The sequence below is a fragment of the Saimiri boliviensis genome, chromosome 1, assembly GCF_048565385.1.
Source record: "Saimiri boliviensis isolate mSaiBol1 chromosome 1, mSaiBol1.pri, whole genome shotgun sequence".
Taxonomy (NCBI): Eukaryota; Metazoa; Chordata; class Mammalia; order Primates; family Cebidae; genus Saimiri; species Saimiri boliviensis.
Genome location: NC_133449.1, coordinates 270141894 through 270160705, shown reverse-complemented (window position 1 = coordinate 270160705; position 18812 = coordinate 270141894). Strand labels below are relative to the sequence as shown.

Sequence of the window (18812 nt, the reverse complement as noted above, 5' to 3'; positions counted from 1 at the left end):
ATTACGGGAATGTGCCACTACACTCAGCTAATTCTTTATTTTTAGTAGGGACGGAGGTTTCTCCATGTTGGTCAGGCTGGTCTCGAACTCCCAACCTCGGGTGATCCGCCCACCTTGGCCTCCCAAAGTGCTGGGATTACTGGTGGGAGCCACCAAGGCCAGACTTTTTTTTTTTTTTTAACAGTTTATTGAGATTACGTTATTACACATTTCATGCATTTAAAGTTTACAATAAATGGTTTTTTTGTTTGTTTTGAGACGGAGTTTTGCCCTTGTTACCCCGGCTGGAGTGCAATGCCGCAATCTCGGCTCACTGCAACCTCCGCCTCCTGGGTTCAAGCATTTCTCCTGCCTCAGCCTCCCGAGTAGCTGGGACTACAGGCGTGCGCCACCATGCCCAACTAATTTTTGTATTTTTAGTAGAGACTGGGTTTCACCATGTTGACCAGTATGGTCTCAATCTATTCACCTCGTGATCCACTCGCCTCGGCCTCCCAAAGTGCTGGGATTACAGGCTTGAGCCACCGCGCCCGGCCCATAAATGGTTTTTAAGTAAATTCAAGCAGCTCTGCAGACATCCCTCTATCTACTTTTAGAACATTTTAATCACCCCAAAAAGAAACCCTGCATCCATTAGCAGTCACTCTCCCTCCCCCACAACACTTCCCATTCCCTGGCAACCACTCATCTATTTGCTATGTTTCTAAATTTCCTTTTCTGCACACTTCATGTAAATGAAATCTATGTGGTCTTTTGTGACTGGCTTCTTTTCACTAAGCATATTTTCAGTGTTCATACAGGTGTGTTATATATCACTGCTTCATTTCTTTTTATCACCAAATGGCAGTCCAGTGTTCTGTATTCACCAGGTGATAGATATTGGGGTTGTTTCCACATTTTTGCTATAGTAAATAATATGAACATTCATGTACAAGATTTGTGTGGACATAACGTTTTCATTTCTCTTGGGCGTATACTTAAGAGTGGAATTGCTGGGTCATTTGGTAATTCTATGTTTAACATTTTGAAGAACTGTGAAACTTTTCTGACGGGACTGTACAATTTTACATTCCTACCAACAATGCATGAGAGTTTCAGTTTCTACGAATCCTCACCAGCACTTGTTATTATGTCCTTTTTAAAAATTATCTCCAGCTGGGTGAGGTGGTTCATGCCTGTAATCCCAACACTTTGGGAGGCTGAGGTGGTTGGATCACCTGAGGTCAGGAGTTTGAGACCAGCCTGGCCAACACAGTGAAACCTCGTCTCTATTAAAAATACAAAAAATGAGTAGGGCATGGTGGCAAGCCCTGTAATCCCAGTTACTAGGAAGGCTGAGGGAGGAGATGAGCTGAGATTGCGCCATTGCACTCCAGTCTGGCAATAAGAGCGAAACTCTGTCTCAAAAAAACAAACAAACAAAAAACAACCAACTATCAGCAATCTAATGTGTATGAAATGGTCTCTCATTGTGGTTTTGATTTGCATCTGCCTGATAACTAATGATGTTACGCATCTTTTCCTGGGTTTATTGTCCATTTTTCAATATCTTCTTTGGAGAAACATCTGTTCAGATCTTCAGCCTGTTACTCAGTTGAATTGTCTGTTTACTATTGAATTGTTACAGGAATTAATTTGGACACATTATCCTTTTTTCTTTTCTTTTCTTTCTTTTTTTTTTCCTTTGTTAGACAGTCTCATTCTGTTGCCCAGGCTAGAATGCAGGGATACAATGTCAGCTCACTCCGGCCTCTACCTCCCAGGTTCAGGCAATTCTCCAGCTTCAGCCTCCTGAGTAGCTGGTATTACAGGTGTGCATCATTACACTTGGCTAATTTTTTTTTTTTTAATTTTTGTGTTTTTAGTAGAGATGGGATTTCACCATGTTGGCCAGGCTGATCTCCAACTCCTGACCTTAGGTGATCCACAGTTTCACACTTTGCCCAGCCTGGATACATTCTTAACACAATTCCCTTATTAGATATGATTTGCAAATATTTTCTCTCCTGTGGGTTGCTTTTTTCATTTTCTTGATATCCTTTGAAACACAAACGCTTTTAATTTTGGGTTAGGCCAGTTTATTATTTTATCATTTGTGGTTTTGGTTTCTTATCTGATAAGGCTTTTCATAATGGAAGATCATGAAGATTTATCCTTATTTTTTCTTCTAAAAGTTGTATAGTTTTAGCTCTTATATTAGGTCTGTGATCCATTTTATATTAATTTTTGTTAAAACTTACAATTTTATGCCAGGCGCGGTGGCTCATGCCTGTAACCCCAGCACTTTGGGAGGCTGAAGTGGGTGGATCACTTGAGATCAGGAGTTCAAGACCAGCCTGGCCAACATGGTGAAACCTGTCTCTACTAAAAACAAAAATACAAAAATTAGGTGGGTGTGCAATGGCACATGCCTGTAATCCTAGCTACGCGGGAGGCTGAGGAAGGAGGTTGAAGTTCAATCACTTGAACCCAGGAGGTGTTAGTTTCAGTGAGTTGAGATTATGCCCCTCCAGCCTGGCTGACAGAGTGAGAGTCTGTCTCAAAGAAAACGCACACACACACACACACACACACAACTTAAAATTGTATTAGGGTTTTATTTCTTTGCATGTCAATTTCTCATTGTTCCAGCACCATTTATGAAAAAGGTGGAGAACAATTTTTGGCAAATAATAAAATCTCTGATAAGGGATTTGCATTCAGGAGGAAAAAAAACCTCTTACAATTTGAAAGTAAAAAATGTACTTTGGGAGGCTGAGGCGAGCAGATCACCTGAGATCAGGAGTTTAAGACCAGCCTGGCCAACATGGTAAAACCCTGCCTCTACTAAATACAAAATATTAGTCAGGTATGGTGACATGTGCCTATAATCCCAGCTACTTAGAAGGCTGAGGAGGGAGATTCTCTTGAACCTGGGAGGCAGAGGTTGCAGTGAGCCGAGATTGCACCATTGCACTCCAGCCTGGAAGACAGAGTGAGACTCTGTCTCAAAAAAAAGTAAAAATTAAATATTATTATGTAATTTAGAGGTAGAATAGGAAAGGCTAGGCGCGGTGGCTGTTGCCTGTAACCCAAACACCTGGGGAGGCCAAGGTGGGAGGATTGCTTGAGCCCAGGAGTTTGAGACTGGCCTGTGCAACATAGACCCTGTCTCTACTAAGTAAAGTACAAAAAATTAGCTGTGTAGGGTGGCACGTGCTTGTAGCTCCAGCTACCCAAGAGGCTGAGATGGGAGAATTACTTGAGTCTGAGAGATGACACGGTGAGCCACGATCACGCCACTGTATTCCAGCCTGGGCAATGAGAATGAGACCATGTCTCCAAAAAAAAAAAAAAAAAAGTCATTGTAAGTTAGAAAAAAAACAAAAACAAAACCTTATTTATTTATTTTTTTTTTTTTTGAGACAAAGTTTAGCTCTGGTTGCCCAGGCTGGAGTGTAATGGCATGATCTCACTGCAGCCTCTGTCTCCTGGGTTCAAGCAATTCTCCTGCCTCAGCCTCCCGAGTAGCTGGGATTACAGGCACCTGCCACTATGCCCAGCGGCTTTGCATTTTTAGTTGAGACAGGGTTTCGCCATGTTGGCCAGGCTGGTTTTGAACGCCTGACCTCAGGTGATCTGCCCATCTCAGCCTCCCAAAGTGCTGGGATTACAGCTGTAAGCCATTTCACCCCAACACTTTTTTTAAAGTATTTTGGAGCAATGTTTTTCTTTCAACTGTGTGGGTTTCAATTAGCCAAAATACAAACAAAACCAAACCAGCAAAATAATAACCTGTAAGTCTTTATCATGAGATATTTATTCAACATTAAGTTATGCCACTTCTTATAAGCTCAATTATTAGTAAAAACTTACTACATCTACAAATTACAAGTGGCTGAAGGTTAACATAGTGAAATCAGCCACAAATGTTAAAAATCAGGGAAAAGTTTATTTAGTCAACAGTCGTTCAATAAACAAACATTTAATGAGCACTTGCTGTGGGCAAGGCTGCTCCTAGTTGAAGCCAAGAAAATAAAATAGATCTCTTCCTTTTAAATGAACCAGCATTTATAAACATGCCAATACATTGCCTGAGAAAACAATTAATATTGCTATTAACATGACCTAGAGGCTGAGATGTGGAAACTTGAGTCATTGGAAGCCAACATTTATTGTTAATGTCTTTTTTAAATATTAGTAGTAGATGGTAAATGTTATTGCAAAGGCACAGATACAGAATTCCAGGCACAATTACCTTGAATAAGGCTGAGGTATAGTTGGGCATTAAGAAAGAAGCAGAACGTCTAAATGTTGCTGCTTGTCTTTCAGATTCGCCTATAAAATTATGCAAGTGAATCTGCTTTTACCCGAGGGAGTGAATTTGTGGGTTTGGTTTTTTTTTGTTTTTTTTTTTTTTGAGATAGAGTCTTGCACTGTCACCCAGGCTGGAGTGCAGTGGCTAGATCTCAGCTCACTGCAACCTCCACCTCCTGGGTTCAAGTGATTCTCCTGCCTCAGCCTCTTCAGTAGCTGTGATTACAGGCACCCATTTTGTTTGTTTGTTATTTTTGGTAGAGGCGAAGTTTCACCATGTTGGCCAGGTCGGTCTCGAACACCTGACCTCAGGTGATCTACCTGCATCAGCCTCCCAAAGTGCTGGGATTACAGGCGTGAGCCACTGCACCTGGCCGCATTTGTTTTGATTGGTGTCACTTCTTTTTAAGTGGTTGAAGCAATGCATAGCAAACCTTTCTTCTCCTTGCAGGTGTTCCAGTTTAAGCTGAAGTGATTATATACTCTCTCCTTCTCTACCAGAAACTTGAAGATGCTGGGGTTACTCTTCTTCCTCTTCTAAGCCAGTTAGTGGAATCTTCCTCATGTTCTTGGCCTGTATTTTTCTCCTCTTAGGGGTGGAGTTCAGTTTACCACTGGAAGATGTTGGAATTTTCCAACCCAGCAGACCCGTGGTCAAACATTAAATATAACCTCATGCACCTCTGTGTATCTTCTTGGTCAGGAAAGTATCTTCTCACTACGGAATTAACCTTCCTGCCTAGAACTTCCCAGAGTAAGAGTGGATTTATTGAGGTATTGGGTACCTTCGGAGGATGTGGATTTCTGGCAGCCCTGACTTATAACTTTTTATTTTGCAAGGCTTGAAACAACCCATTCAGAGCCTGAAGTCCATGGCCTATCTGCTAGAAGCTGATAACTTTCGTCATTGGACTTTGGACGGGTATCCTTCCTTGGTATAGTGCACTACACATCACAATTTCGTATCAGCTCCCCTCCCCCATTCTTGCTTCAGTGGTGGTTCTTGGTTTTTACATTTGTGTATGTGTTACTAAGAGTGAAATTGAGGTGATTTTACTTTATTTTTTTGAGATGGAGTCTCACTCTGTTGCCCAGGCTGGAGTGGAGTGGTGTGGCTCACCGCAACCTCCGCCTCCCAGGTTCAAGCCATTCTCCAGCCTCAGCCTCCCTAGTAGCTGGGGTTACAGGTGCGTACCATCACACCAAGCTAATTTTTGTATTTTTAGTAGAGATGAGGTTTCACCATGTTGGTCAGGCTGGTCTTGAACTCCTGAACTCAAGTGATCCGCCTGCCTTGACCTCCCAAAGTGCTGGTATTACAGGCATGAGCCTCTGTGCCTGGAGGCTGAAATTGAGATAATTTTAATTGAGACACCACACAAGTAAAATAAACTTCAGGTTACTGATGTGCACTTGGTTACCGGTTTTCTGTTTTTGTTTTTGAAATGGAGTCTCCCCCTGTTGCAGAGGCCTGGAATGCAGTGATGCCATCACAGCCCACTGTAGCCCTGACCTCCCCAGATTCAGGTGATCCTTCCGCCTCAGTGTTTGTATTTTTGGTAGAGATGGGATTTTCCATGTTACCCAAGCTAATCTTGAACTCCTGGGCTCAAGCAATCAGCCCATCTCAGCCTCCCAAAGTGCTAGGATTACAGATGTAAGCCACCCCATGTGGCCTTAGTTTCGTTTTACCAATGATTTAGAAAATCTATTAAGAGACTGCAGCCGGTTGTAGACTCTTAATCAGGTAATCCCGGCACTTTGGGAGGCCCAGGTGGGCAGATCATCTGAGGTCAGGAGTTCAAGACCAGCCTGGCCAGCATGGTGAAACCCCTCTCTACTAAAAATACAAAAATTAGCCAGGTGTGGTGGCACATGCCTGTAGTACCAGCTACTCAGGAAGCTGAGGCAAGAGAATCGCTTGAACCCAGGAGGCGGAAGTTACAGTGAGCCAAGGTTGCACCGCTGCACTCCAGCCTGGGTAACACAGCAAGACTCCATCTCAAAAAATCAAAGAGACTACTTACACTGTCTAGAACAGAATGTTTGAACATAGTTTCCACCTTTGGGTGGGCTCATATCCAATAAGAATTAGATTAAATGTTTTATCTAAGCTTTGAAAGTTCTACTATCCATCTAATTCTGCGTAGAATGCTTGGCTAGCCCAAGTTTATTATTGAGAGCCAAGAAGATGATCAAAGCAAAGGGGTTTGTCTTGTTATAGTAGATTATTGTTTTGTTGAGATTTTGGTTACAATGACTTCTTAATGTTTTAAGTGGCCATGATCCTTACCTTTCTTTGGCAGGATGCCGTAACAAAATACCGCGTGGCTGAAATGACAAGATGTTTATTTTCTCTCAGTTCTGGAGACTGGAAGTCTAAGTCGAAAGTACCAGCATGGTCAGTTTCTGGCGAGGGCTCTCTTCCTGGGTTGTAGATGGCTGCCTTCTCACTGTGTCTTCACGTGGCAGGAGAAGCGAGCAAGCAAGCTATCTGGCCTCCCCTCTTATGCAGGCACTAATCCAATCATAGGGTCCCTTCCTTGACCTCATTGAAACCTAATTACCTCCCAAAGATCTCATCTCCAAATACCTTCACATTGGGGGATTAGGGCTCCAACATGTGCATTTTGAGAGGGGACACAGTTCATAATAATGGTCATAAATGACATAAAGGCCCTGGTCCATACACCCATCAGATTTATTGTGCCTTTCTTTCAAGAGATCCACTAAAAGCTACAGGTAGTGGATTACCAGGCCAAATTCATCAATCCATCCATTTCCCATGAAGTAGAGGACACTGGGAAATACAATATTTTCTCTTTTTTTGAGATGGAGTCTCGCTCTGTCACCCAGGCTGGAATGCAGTGGTGCAATTTCAGCTCACTGCAACCTCCGCCTCCCGGGTTCAAGCAATTCTCTGCCTCAGCCTCCTGAGTAGCTGGGACTACAGGCACCCACCACCATGCCTGTCTAATTTTTGGAAATACAGTATTTTATATGTTTAATGTTTTATGCCTTAGGAAGAAAGTCTTGCTGTTTTAGTTGGATTTTATTATCCCCACTCCCACTCCCAATTAAACAAAGGCATAAGGAAAGGATCAGGTAAATAGAATTGAATCGCATCTTTATCCATGTTGGAGATTTTACGTATTTTTTTTTTATTATTTTTTATTTTGAGACAGAGTTTTGCTGTGTCACCAGGCTGGAGTGCAGTGGCGTGATCTCGGCTCACTGCAAACTCTACCTCTTGGGTTCAAGCAATTCTCCTGCCTCAGACTCCCAAGGAGCTAGGATTATCAGATGGGTGCCACCACGCCCAGCTACTTCTTATAATTTTAGTAGAGATGGGGTTTCACCATGTTGGCCAGAATGGTCTCAATCTCTTGACCCTTGTGATCCGCCAACCTCGGTCTCCCAAAGTGCCGGGATTACAGGCATGAGCCACTGCGCTGGACTAATTTTATGTATATTTAAAATGCAAATGCACAAAGGTAGTCTATATTTCTATTTCCTTTTATTTTAGTTTGATCCTTTTTTTTTTTGTTTGAAATGTAGGCAAGGCCTATAGTAGTCTAGTGAGCAACCAGGCCACCTGGATTCATGCTTTCCCCGATACAGAACTGGTGGCTTTTTGTTTGTTTTGAGACAGTCTTGCTCTGTTACCCAGACTATAGCGCAGTGATCTCGGCTCATTGCAGCCTCTGCCTCCCAGGTTCAGCAATTCCCTCACCTTAGCCTCCTGAGTAGCTGGGATTACAGGTGTGTACCTCCCCTCCCCCACCCCCCACTGAGTGCAGCTCTGGGCTCCTCTAAGGCAGCGCCACTGTTCGTCCACCATCATGATTATTTACCTGGACCTTATCTGCCATGATGAGGTGTGTTCACGAGATCCTGGAAATCTCAGACTGGCTGTCTTGGAAGTGGAGGGGAAGACGGTCAGTAGAATGACGCTGATGACCGGCTCATTGGTGGAAATGCCTCTGCCAAAGGCCCCGACGGCGAAGTGTGGAAAACACAGTAATAATGGCTGTGGCGTTGATATGGTCACAGACTATTACTTGCAGGAAACCAACTTCACCAGAGCAGCCTACAAGAAATATATCAGAGGTTACGTGAAATCAGTCAAAGGCAAACTTGAAGAACAGAGACCAGAAAGAGTAAAACCTTTTCTGAACAAATCAGGCACATCCTTAGTAATTGCAGAAATGGTTCTGGTCCGGTAGGGTGGCTCACACCTATAACCCCACCACTTTGGGAGGCTGAGGTGGGCAGATCACTTGAGCTCAGGAGTTTGAGACCAGCCTTGGCGACACAGTGAGACCCTGTCCCCGCCAAAAATACAAAAAAATTAACTGGCTATGGTGGTGCACGCCTGTAATCCCAGCTACTCGGGAGGCTGAGGTGGGAGAATTGCTGAACCCGGGAGGCAGAGGCTGCAATAAGCTGAGATCACTGCGCTACAGCCTGGGTAACAGAGGAAGACTCTGTCTCAAAACAAAAAGCTGCCAGTTCTGTATTGGGGACAGCATGAATCCAGGTGGCGTGGTTGCTCTGCTGGACTACTGTGAGGATGGGATGACTCAATGTGTGATTTTCTTTGAAGACGGTTTAGAAATGGGAAAATGTTAACAGATTTGGCTGTTACTTTGGATCTGTCACTTGTCATCCACACAACAGGACTTAAGAAAAATGGGACTGATGTCATCTTGAGTTCTTCATTGAGTTTGACCATGCTTTATTTGGAGTGGAGGCATTGTTTTTTAGAAAAACATATGTAGGTCTATGGCCACACCACCCTGAACGCGCCTGATCTCGTCTGATCTCGGAAGCTAAGCAGGGTTGGCCTGGTTAGTAATGGGATGGGAGACCGCCTGGAAATACTGGGTGCTGTAGGCATTTAAAAAAAAAAGAAAAAGATAAAAAGAAAAACATATGTAGCTTGTCTGAATATAAATACATTTAAACTCAAATCTAGCAAAAGTCAGGAGTGGGGATCATAAGGGCATTAATTTGGGGAGCAAGGACATGTGGTTAAGATGCTTTTTGAGGCCGGGTGTGGTGGCTCATGCCTGTAATCCCAGCACTCTGGGAGTCTAAGGTGGGTGGATCACAAGGTCAAGAGAGTGAGACTATCCTGGCCAACATGATGAAACCCTGTCTCTACTAAAAATGCAAAAATTAGCCGCCTGTGGTGGCAGGGGGAAGTGGGGGCGGGTGCCTGTAGTCCCAGCTACTCAGGAGGCTGAGACAGGAGAATCTCTTGAATCCGGATGGCAAAGGTTGCAGTGAGCTGAGATTGCACCACTGTGCTCCAGCCTGGGAACAAAGCGAGACTCCATCTAAAAAAAAAAAAAAATGCTTTTCGATAACAGTTTGAATTTTCTATGCTGATTAAAAAAAGAGAAGAACATTTTCTTTTACCCTGTATAGTAGAATATAAGCTTCATACATAAGAGCTACAAAAAGGTTTTTGGCCAACATAAATATACACGAACTATTTAGTATACTAATAGGATACAATTTAGTTTACTAATAATACAGTGATATACATGAAATAGTCATGTATAGCTCCAATATTTCATTCACATACATAATTAAAATCACATTTAAAATTTAAACGACATTAATTTTGAATATTCCTTTTCCCACTCATATCGTTTATGAAGCAAATTTATTCAGATACTCAGAGCCACATTTTAAGTCAGCTGATTCAGTTTTCAGAGTATATGACCCTCCATCTTTATTATTTGAAAGACTGCAATATTTATATTTATGTATGGTGCTGCCCCTGGACGTTTTATCTAAGGCCACAAGTATTCATATAACCCTGGCATAGTTCCTCCATCCCTTCATCATATGATTGAAAATAGCTTACATTTATGGATGCATTTACTATGTGCCAAATACTGTCATAGGTGCCTTATGTGTATTGACTCATTTACTCAGAGAAATCTGTGAGATTGATGCCTTATCTCACTTTACTCAGGGAACTAAACTTCAGAAAGGTCAAATAACTTACTCAAAGTCACATAGCTCATGAAAGGCAGAGCCAAGATTTAAACCCAGCTGTGGAACTCCAGAGTTCTTACTTTTTTTTTTTTTTTTTTTTTTTTTTTCTTTGAGACTCTGGCATCCAGGCTGGAGTGCAGTGGTGCGATCTTGGCTCACTGCAACCTCTGCCTCCCGGTTTCTCATGACTCAGCCTCACGAGCAGCTGGAATTGCAGGTCCCTACCACCATGCCTGGTTAACTTTTTTTTTTTTTGAGGTGGAGTCTCACTCTGTCACCCAGGCTGGTGTGTGGTGGTGCAGTCTCAGCTCACTGCAACTTCCGCCTCCTGGGTTCAAGAGATTCTTCTGCCTCAGCCTCCCGAGTAGCTGGGATTATAGGCACCTGCCACTGCGCCCCACAAATTTTTTGTGTTTTTAGTAGAGACAGGGTTTTACCATGTTGCCCAGGCTTGTCAAACTCCTGACCTCATGATTTGCCTGCCTCAACCTCCCAAATTGCTGGGATTACAGGCTTGAGCCACCGTGCCCGGATTTTTTTTTTTTTTTTTTTTTTTTTTAGTAGAGATGGAGTTTCACCATGTTGGCCAGGCTGGTCTCAAACTCCTGATCTCAAGCTGTCTATTACCCACCTCTGGCTCCCAAAGTGCTGGGATTACAAGTATGAGCCACCATGCCTGGCCAGCACCCACTTTTAACCACCTGTTCCTCCGTTGTGAGAAAATAGAGCACTTAAGATGGTGAGATTATTCACCTAGGAATAATTGTTAAACTTAACTTTAATTTGATTTCCCCCTTGATGTTAAACTAGTTGTGTCTAAGCATCTAAAATTCCCATTGGTTATTAGACAGCTGTGTCTTCTCCAAATACTTTTTCATCCAAAACAATGTAACTGAAGGAGGTACATAATATAATTTGTACAGACTCAACTATATAAGAACTTCCTCTTTTATAAGATGTTAGAGAAAATATAACCTTATATTTTGACATATATGGTATGTAAGCCAAATCAACTGGTGAAAATTTGATGGTATAGTTGTACTAGTTCTGAAACAACTACTGGTCACTGGGCACAGTACTTGACTGTTTCGATATTACCTAGTTTTATTCTCTCTGAAACTCTCTAAGCAAAGTAGCATTGCTCTAGTTTTGTAGATGAGTCAGTTGAGGCTCAGACAATATAAGAAACTCATCCAGGACAGTATAGAATCTAGGGCAGTAGAGTTGACATTCAACATTTGTACAGCCACCGCTAAACCTTCTGCTCTGTGAATGCCGCCACGTGGCCTCACTGGGCATACAGCACTGGGTTCAGAAGCCCCAGACTTAGAGCACGTGGCCACCGTGTCGCCTTGTCAGCTGGCTCCCACAGTTCTTCCAGCTTCCTTTCATTTCTCTGCTTTCTTGCTGAGTCTGGCAGGACTTCTGGCTGCAAACAACAGAAATTCCTGTAGCTAGTTTAAGCAGAAAGGGATGTATTAAAAGTTGTTGGTTAGGTGGTTCACAGAAGTTCTGGGAAGAACCAAGAATCAGGCTTGGATGTAATGGAGCCAGGAAAAGGGCCAAACCACGCCGTGGGTCTGTTCTAGCAGAGAAATCATGCTGCCTCTGCTGGCTGCTGAGTCCCCAAGAGCTGAGGGAATGAATGCCAGGACTGCACTTCTCTTCTGCCATGCTCCTCAGAAGGCCTGGATCACGATGGGTGACCCTTGCCGCCTCTGTCACTCACACTGTGTCCAGGTTGCGCTGGGATGCTTTTTTTTTTTTTTTTTTTTTTTTTTGGAGACAGTCTCTCGCTCTGTAACCCAGGTTGCAGTGAGTGCAGTGGTGTGATCTGGGCTCACTGCAATCTTTGCCTCCTGGGTCCCAGTTCAAGCAGTTCTCCTGTCTCAGCCTCCCTATTACCTGGGATTACAGGCATATGCCGCCATGCCCAGCTAATTTTTGTATTTTTTGTAGAGATGTGGTTTCACCATGTTGGCCAGGCTCGTCTTGAACTCCTGACCTCATGATCCTCCAGCCTTAGTCTCTCAAAGCGCTGGGATTACAGGCATGAATCACCGCACCCAGCCACTCTGGGATGCTTCTGATTGGTAGAAATAAGCTCACATGCCTACATTCTGGCTGCAGCGGAATATGGTGGTTTCACATTTTCTGCTAAACGAGGATTGAGTGAATCAATCTACAGTGTTTACCGCTTAATCCACCCCCATCCCAGCCCCAGCCCCAGCCCCAACCTTGGCTCTTCCACATAAAGACCAGAGTCTTAGTCCATTTGGATTACTATAACAAATACCATAAATGAGATGGCTTGTAAGTAACAGAAATTTATTTTGCACAGTCTTCTGGCTGGGAAGTCCAAGATCCTGGCATTAGCTGATTCAGTGTCTGGTGAGGGTTTCTTTCTGATTAATAGGTAGTGCCTTCTTGCTGGGTCTTTATATAGTGGAAGAAGCCAAGTAGCTCTCTAGGGTCCCTTTCATAAGGACACGAATTCCATTCATGAGCCCTCTTCCTTCATGACCATATCACCTCCCAAAGGCTCCACCTCCTAAATCATACCTTGGATGCTGAGGTGGGCCTCCCAAAATTTGTATGCTAAATTCCTAACCCCTAAGGGGCCTCCTCCCAATTTTGGAGGAACACAGAAATTCAGACCATAGTAGATAGTGGGTACACCATTTGTGCCTCTATTCTCTGGTGCTTTGGTGAATACAGACTGAATTGCAGATTGACCTTTCTGGGCTCATCTAAGTATAACCAAACCCCACAATTCACACACTAGAGAAGGTTCACCTTGTTCTGTTTCTCCTCCTCTAGCCGTGGGGCTAATATGAGGGTCCAATGTGAAAAAACGACTCAACCACTCAAAGGAAACCCACTCTATGGAGGTGTCTCTCTAGCATGATGCTACTTTCTGAAGTTACGTGGTTTTTTGTTTGTTTGTTTGTTTGTTTAGTGGAGGAAGTCTTTCTTCTGAAGTCTGGTATCCTATTTAGAGTTCATAGGGTGAGGAACAGAACCTTCTATTCCCATGTTTCTCTCTGAAGTTTGGGCTTTCATTTGCTGGGTCCCACATGCTGAGTGCAAGGATAACAAACGTACCCAGTGAACAAAAGTTTAGCATTTTTTTTTATATGAAAAACATGACATCCTTCTTTTAGGGTAAAGATTTTCAGTTGCTTTTGAGAAAAGCATCACAAGTAAGCTCAAGATCTGAAAACAAAGGAGACTTGAAGAAAATATGCTGATTAGAAGAATAGGATCAGGCTGGATATGGTGGCTCATGTCTGTAATCCCAGTGCTTTGGAGGGCTGAGGTGGGTGGATTCCCGTGAGGTCAGGTGTTCAAGACCAGCCTGGCCAACATGGCAAAACCCTGGGCATGATGGTGCATGCCTGTAGTCCCAGCCGCTCAGGAGGCTGAGGCACAACAATTGCTTGAACCTGGGAGGTAGAGGTTGCAACGAGCTGAGATCACACCACTGCACTCTAGCCTGGAAGACAGGGCAAAACTTCCTCTGGGGAGGGGGTGGGAATGAAAGAAACACAAAGCCAAGATTTGGCCCACATTCTGCATTACTCACTGAGGACTTCAGGCAAATTGAATTCATATCTCTGCTTAGTTCTCTAGTTGGTACAATCGAAAAAAAAAAAAGGGCTAAGACCCTAAGAGTTACTGTAAGCAATGTGCAGACTCTGGATGCAGTGTCTGGTTCATACCACTATAATGCTAATTTCTGGGCATTTTAGAAACTGTAATCCTACTGGGTGGGGCCATTCCCTATGGCTTATGCTGCCAGTGTGGGTTTCTGTCTTCTTAGCACATGGGTGATTTACATCATCAGGTGAATAAGCCGGTCAGAGTTGAAGGGGGAGAAACCAGATCCGCTTGTTTAACACCACCGTTTACTACGGTAGGGTTTAGAGCTTATGCAATATTAGAAATAGAGTCATGAAGGATTTTCGTTTGTGTTTTCTGGTTATCTTGAAGTCTTGATTTTGCCAGAGGCTTGGAATATATGTATTAATTTTCCTTCAAGGTTCATTTAGCAGCAGCAAGGGGAGGAACATTTGCATTTTAATTGAGTCCTTCTCCAACCTCTCCTCTACCCCCAGCACACTGTCTCTGCTGCTAAGAGCTAGAGCCAGATGTCACTCCCTGCCTCTCGGTGACAGGAATGTCAGTGTCTGTAACTCTTCAGTGGCTACCAGCCCAACCCCTGTGTGCCCCCCTGAACTTCTCCAGTGCCATGCAATCCCAGCATTAAACAGGGAATGAAATTCTCCACTCGAGTAGCACGTGCCGACATGGCTCCAAAACATAAAAACTTGGAGGTTTTTTTCAAAATTAAAATGACTAGATTAAGAAATTGCATTGTCCTTCCAGTAAGTCAGTACTCAAGATTCTGATCCTGGCCAGGCGCAGTGGCTCACGCCTATAATCCCAGCACTTTCGGAGACTGAGGTGGGTGGATCATGAGGTCAGGAATTCAAGACCAGCCTGGCCAAGATGGTTAAACACCTGTTTCTAGTAAAAATACAAAAATTAGCCAGGCGTGGTGGTGGGCACCTTAATCCCAGCCTCTTGGGGGGCTGAGGCAGAGAATTGCTTGAACCTGGGAGGAGGAGGTTCCAGTGAGCCAAGATTGCACCACTGCGCTCCAGCCTGGGTGACAGAGCGTGACTCCATCTCAAAAAAAAAAAAAAAAAAAAAAAAAAAAAAAAAAAAAAATCTGATCTTAAACACAGGGATCTCATTTTGAAAAGGAAAACTTTAGGAGTAGATGAAGCGAGTCTCAGAGGACAACTTTGAAACTTTCAGAGGGCAAATGTTAATGTGAGAAAGGGTGCCCCAGTGAAATCTGGTGCCAGTGCTAATGTCGTGGTCTTAGATGACGAAACAGAGACAATGAATCAGTGACAAAGGTGGTTTTTGTTGCGGGGGTGGTCTTTTGAAGTTGAGTCTCTGCCGTGTACAGGACCACTTCTTAACACAGAATTGACATAGAAAGCTGGTGAAGCAAACCTAAATTCAGGCTTAGCAGCCTCAGTAATTCTGACATGTGCTCATACAGGAATGGAGGTAGCATGAAATATTTACAGTGAGCCTGGTGGGGATTAGTGTATACAGAGGTTAAGTTCAGCAAAATGTAGTGGGTGGGGAACGCTGTAAGTGGTGAAAATGTACCTCGTTGTCCCTGTGAGAGAAGGAAAGTTTTAGAGTTGAATTCCTCTTTCTTTTAGAAGCAGTAGGAGGTCTTCATTGCATACCTTTACTTACTTTCTTTTCTTTTCTTTCTTTTTTTTTTTTTTTTTTTTTGAGACGGAGTTTCACTCTTGTTGCCCAGGCTAGAGTGCAATGGCATGATCTAGGCTCACCACAACCTCCTCCTCCTGGGTTCAAGCAATTCTCCTGCCTCAGCCTCCCCAGTAGCTGGGATTACAGGCATGCACCACCACGCCCGGCTAATTTTGTAGTTTTAGTAGAGATGGAGTTTCTCCATGTTGGTGAGGCTGGTCTTGAACTCCTGACCTCAGGTGATCCACCCGCCTCAGCCTCCCAAAGTGCTGGGATTACAGGCATGAGTCACTGCGCCCAGCTGGATACCTTTACTTTCTAAACAACGGAGAGTATATTGGGTGTTTCTAGAACTGTGCAGTGCTGCAAACGAATACTGGGACGAGACGGCACCTACCCTCCTAATGCCTACATTCCAGTTAGAGAAACATCCCTCACTTGAAACCCCCATGTTATTAGATTGCTGCTGTCACATCCAGGCAAAAAAAGGATGAGCCTGTGGCGCCTCCTCTTGGCCCTTCCTATCAGACTCAGCCTTGTGGCCCCCAGATTCTGTTGACTCCCCAGTTAACCAGTTACAGACCTTCTGTGCTGGGGGGTGTTCCACAGCGACAGCAAACCCTGCAGACAGGGGTCCCCAGTATTCCTTGCTGCTTGTCCTCTGAGCTCTTGACCAAAAGAACCATTTTTGTCTTACATGTAGACATTTCAGCCTAGAAGCAGGCAGACTCTCCAGGAAAGCCCTGCTCTGTGCCCAGGAGAAGGGCATTTCTAGGTTTGGCAGAAAACATCCTGAAGGCTGGCAAGCGTACCATTTGCTCTAGGTACGGGCCAGAGAGTTCCAAAGACCCATGGCCCAGGATGTGAGAGAAGGGAATTTTGATTTGTGTGTGTGTGTTAATTTTTTTTCAAGTGCTTATCCTGTGTAAAGACAAATACTACTCTTTTTGGGTCTGTTTTTGAAAAACAGATGAATGGACCGGTAGTATACAGACAGGTTAATATGCGCTTGGCCTTTCTATCTGAGCCCAGTCCTGATTTCATTCTGTCCATGGGGAAAACTTCCTTTTTACAGTGCATCTTCAGAGCGGGGCTATTTTCAGAAATCCTTTATTCAGAGCCTTTTCTTTCTAAGAGATTTATTGGAGATTGGTTTGGCAGGGACTGTACGTGTCAGATTGTACATGTGCTGGGGGCACGGTGGGAGAGAGAACATTGGGTAGGGGCCCCATATATGTTCCTGATGGTTGTAGGTGCTCATAAAGTCTAAAGACCGAATCTGTGGAAGGCAAACAATTGTTTTTGTTGTTGTTGTTGTTTTTAAGTTTATTTTATTTTATTTTATTGCATTTTAGATTTTGGGGTACATGTGAAGAACATGCAAGATTGTTGCATAGGTACACACATGGCAGCGTGATTTGCTGCCTTCCTCCCCATCACCTATATCTGGCACTTCTCCCCATGCTATCCCTCCCCAACTCCCCACCCCCTGTTGTCCCTCCCCTATTTCCCCCCAACAGACCCCAGTGTGTGACGCTCCCCTCCCTGTGTCCATGTGTTCTCATTGTTCAACACCCATCTATGAGTGAGAACATGCTGTGTTTGATTTTCTGCTCTTGTGTCAGTTTGCTGAGAGTGATGGTTTCCAGGTTCATCCATGTCCCTACAAAGGACATGAACTCATCGTTTTTGATGGCTGCATAATATTCCATGGTGTATATGTGCCACCTTTTCCCTGTCCAGTCTATCATTGATGGGCATTTGGGTTGGTTCCAGGTCTTTGCTATTGTAGACAGTGCTGCAATTAACATTCATGTGCACGTGTCCTTATAGTAGAATGATTTATAATCCTTTGGATATATACCCAGTAATGGGATTGCTGGATCAAATGGAATTTCTATTTCTAGGTCCTTGAGGAATAGCCACACTGTCTTCCAGAATGGTTGAACTAATTTACACTCCCACGAACAGTGTAAAAGTGTTCCTATTTCTCCACATCCTCTCCAGCATCTGTTGTCTCCAGATTTTTTAATGATCGCCATTCTAACTGGCATGAGATGGTATCTCAATGTAGTTTTGATTTGCATTTCTCTGATGACCAGTGATGATGAGCATTTTTTCGTATATTTGTTGGCCTCATATATGTCTTCTTTTGTAAATTATCTGTTAATATCCTTTGCCCACTTTTGAATGGGCTTGTTTGTTTTTTTCTTGTAAATCTGTTTTAGTTCTTTGTAAATTCTGGATATCAGCTTTTTGTCAGATGGGTAAACTGTAAAAATGTTTTCCCATTCTGTTGGTTGCTGATTCACTCTACTGACTGTTTCTTTTGCCGTGCAGAAGCTGTGGAGTTTGATTAGGTCCCATTTGTCTGTTTAGGCTTTTGTTGCCAATGCTTTTGGTGTTTTGGTCATGAAGTCCTTGCCTACGCCTATGTCCTGAATGGTTTTGCCTAGATTTTCTTCTAGGGTTTTTATGGTGTTAGGTCTGATGTTTAAGTCTTTAATCCATCTGGAGTTAATTTTAGTGTAAGGTGTCAGGAAGGGCTCCAGTTTCTGCTTTCTGCACATGGCTAGCCAGTTTTCCCAAAACCATTTATTAAACAGGGAATCTTTTCCCCATTGCTTGTTTTCGTCAGGTTTGTGAAAGATCAGATGGTTGTAGATATGTTGCATTGCCTCCAAGGCCTCTGTTCTGTTCCATTGGTCTATGTCTCTGTTTTGGTACCAGTACCATGCTGTTTTGATTGCTATAGCCTTGTAGTATAGTTTGAAGTCCAGTAGTGTGATGCCTCCTGCTTTGTTCTTTTTGCTTAGAATTGACTTGGCTATGTGGGCTCTCTTTTGGTTCCATATGAAGTTTAAGGTGGTTTTTTCCAGTTCTGTGAAGAAGGTCATTGGTAGCTTGATGGGGATAGCATTGAATCTGTAAATTACTTTGGGCAGTATGGCCATTTTCACGATATTGATTCTTCCTAACCATGAACATGGAATGTTTCTCCATCTGTTTGTGTCCTCTCTTATTTTGTTGAGCAATGGCTTGTAGTTCTCCTTGAAGAGGTCCTTTACGTTCCTTGTTAGTTGTATTCCTCGGTGTTTTATTCTCTTTGTGGCAATTGTGAATGGCAGTTCGTTCCTGATTTGGCTCTCTTTAAGTCTGTTATTGGTGTATAGGAATGCTTGTGATTTTTGCATGTTGATTTT

The 18812-nt window shown here is 43.4% G+C and overlaps 1 protein-coding gene and 1 pseudogene across 9 annotated transcripts in view; both read left to right on the top strand.

Moving 5' to 3' along the window:
• The window catches only part of PDZD2 (PDZ domain containing 2), a 472221-nt gene that overhangs the window by 264219 nt on the left and 189190 nt on the right, over positions 1-18812 (top strand). The gene's annotated exons all lie outside the window — the stretch shown is intronic.
• Positions 9078-9195, top strand: LOC120365934 (5S ribosomal RNA; annotated as a pseudogene).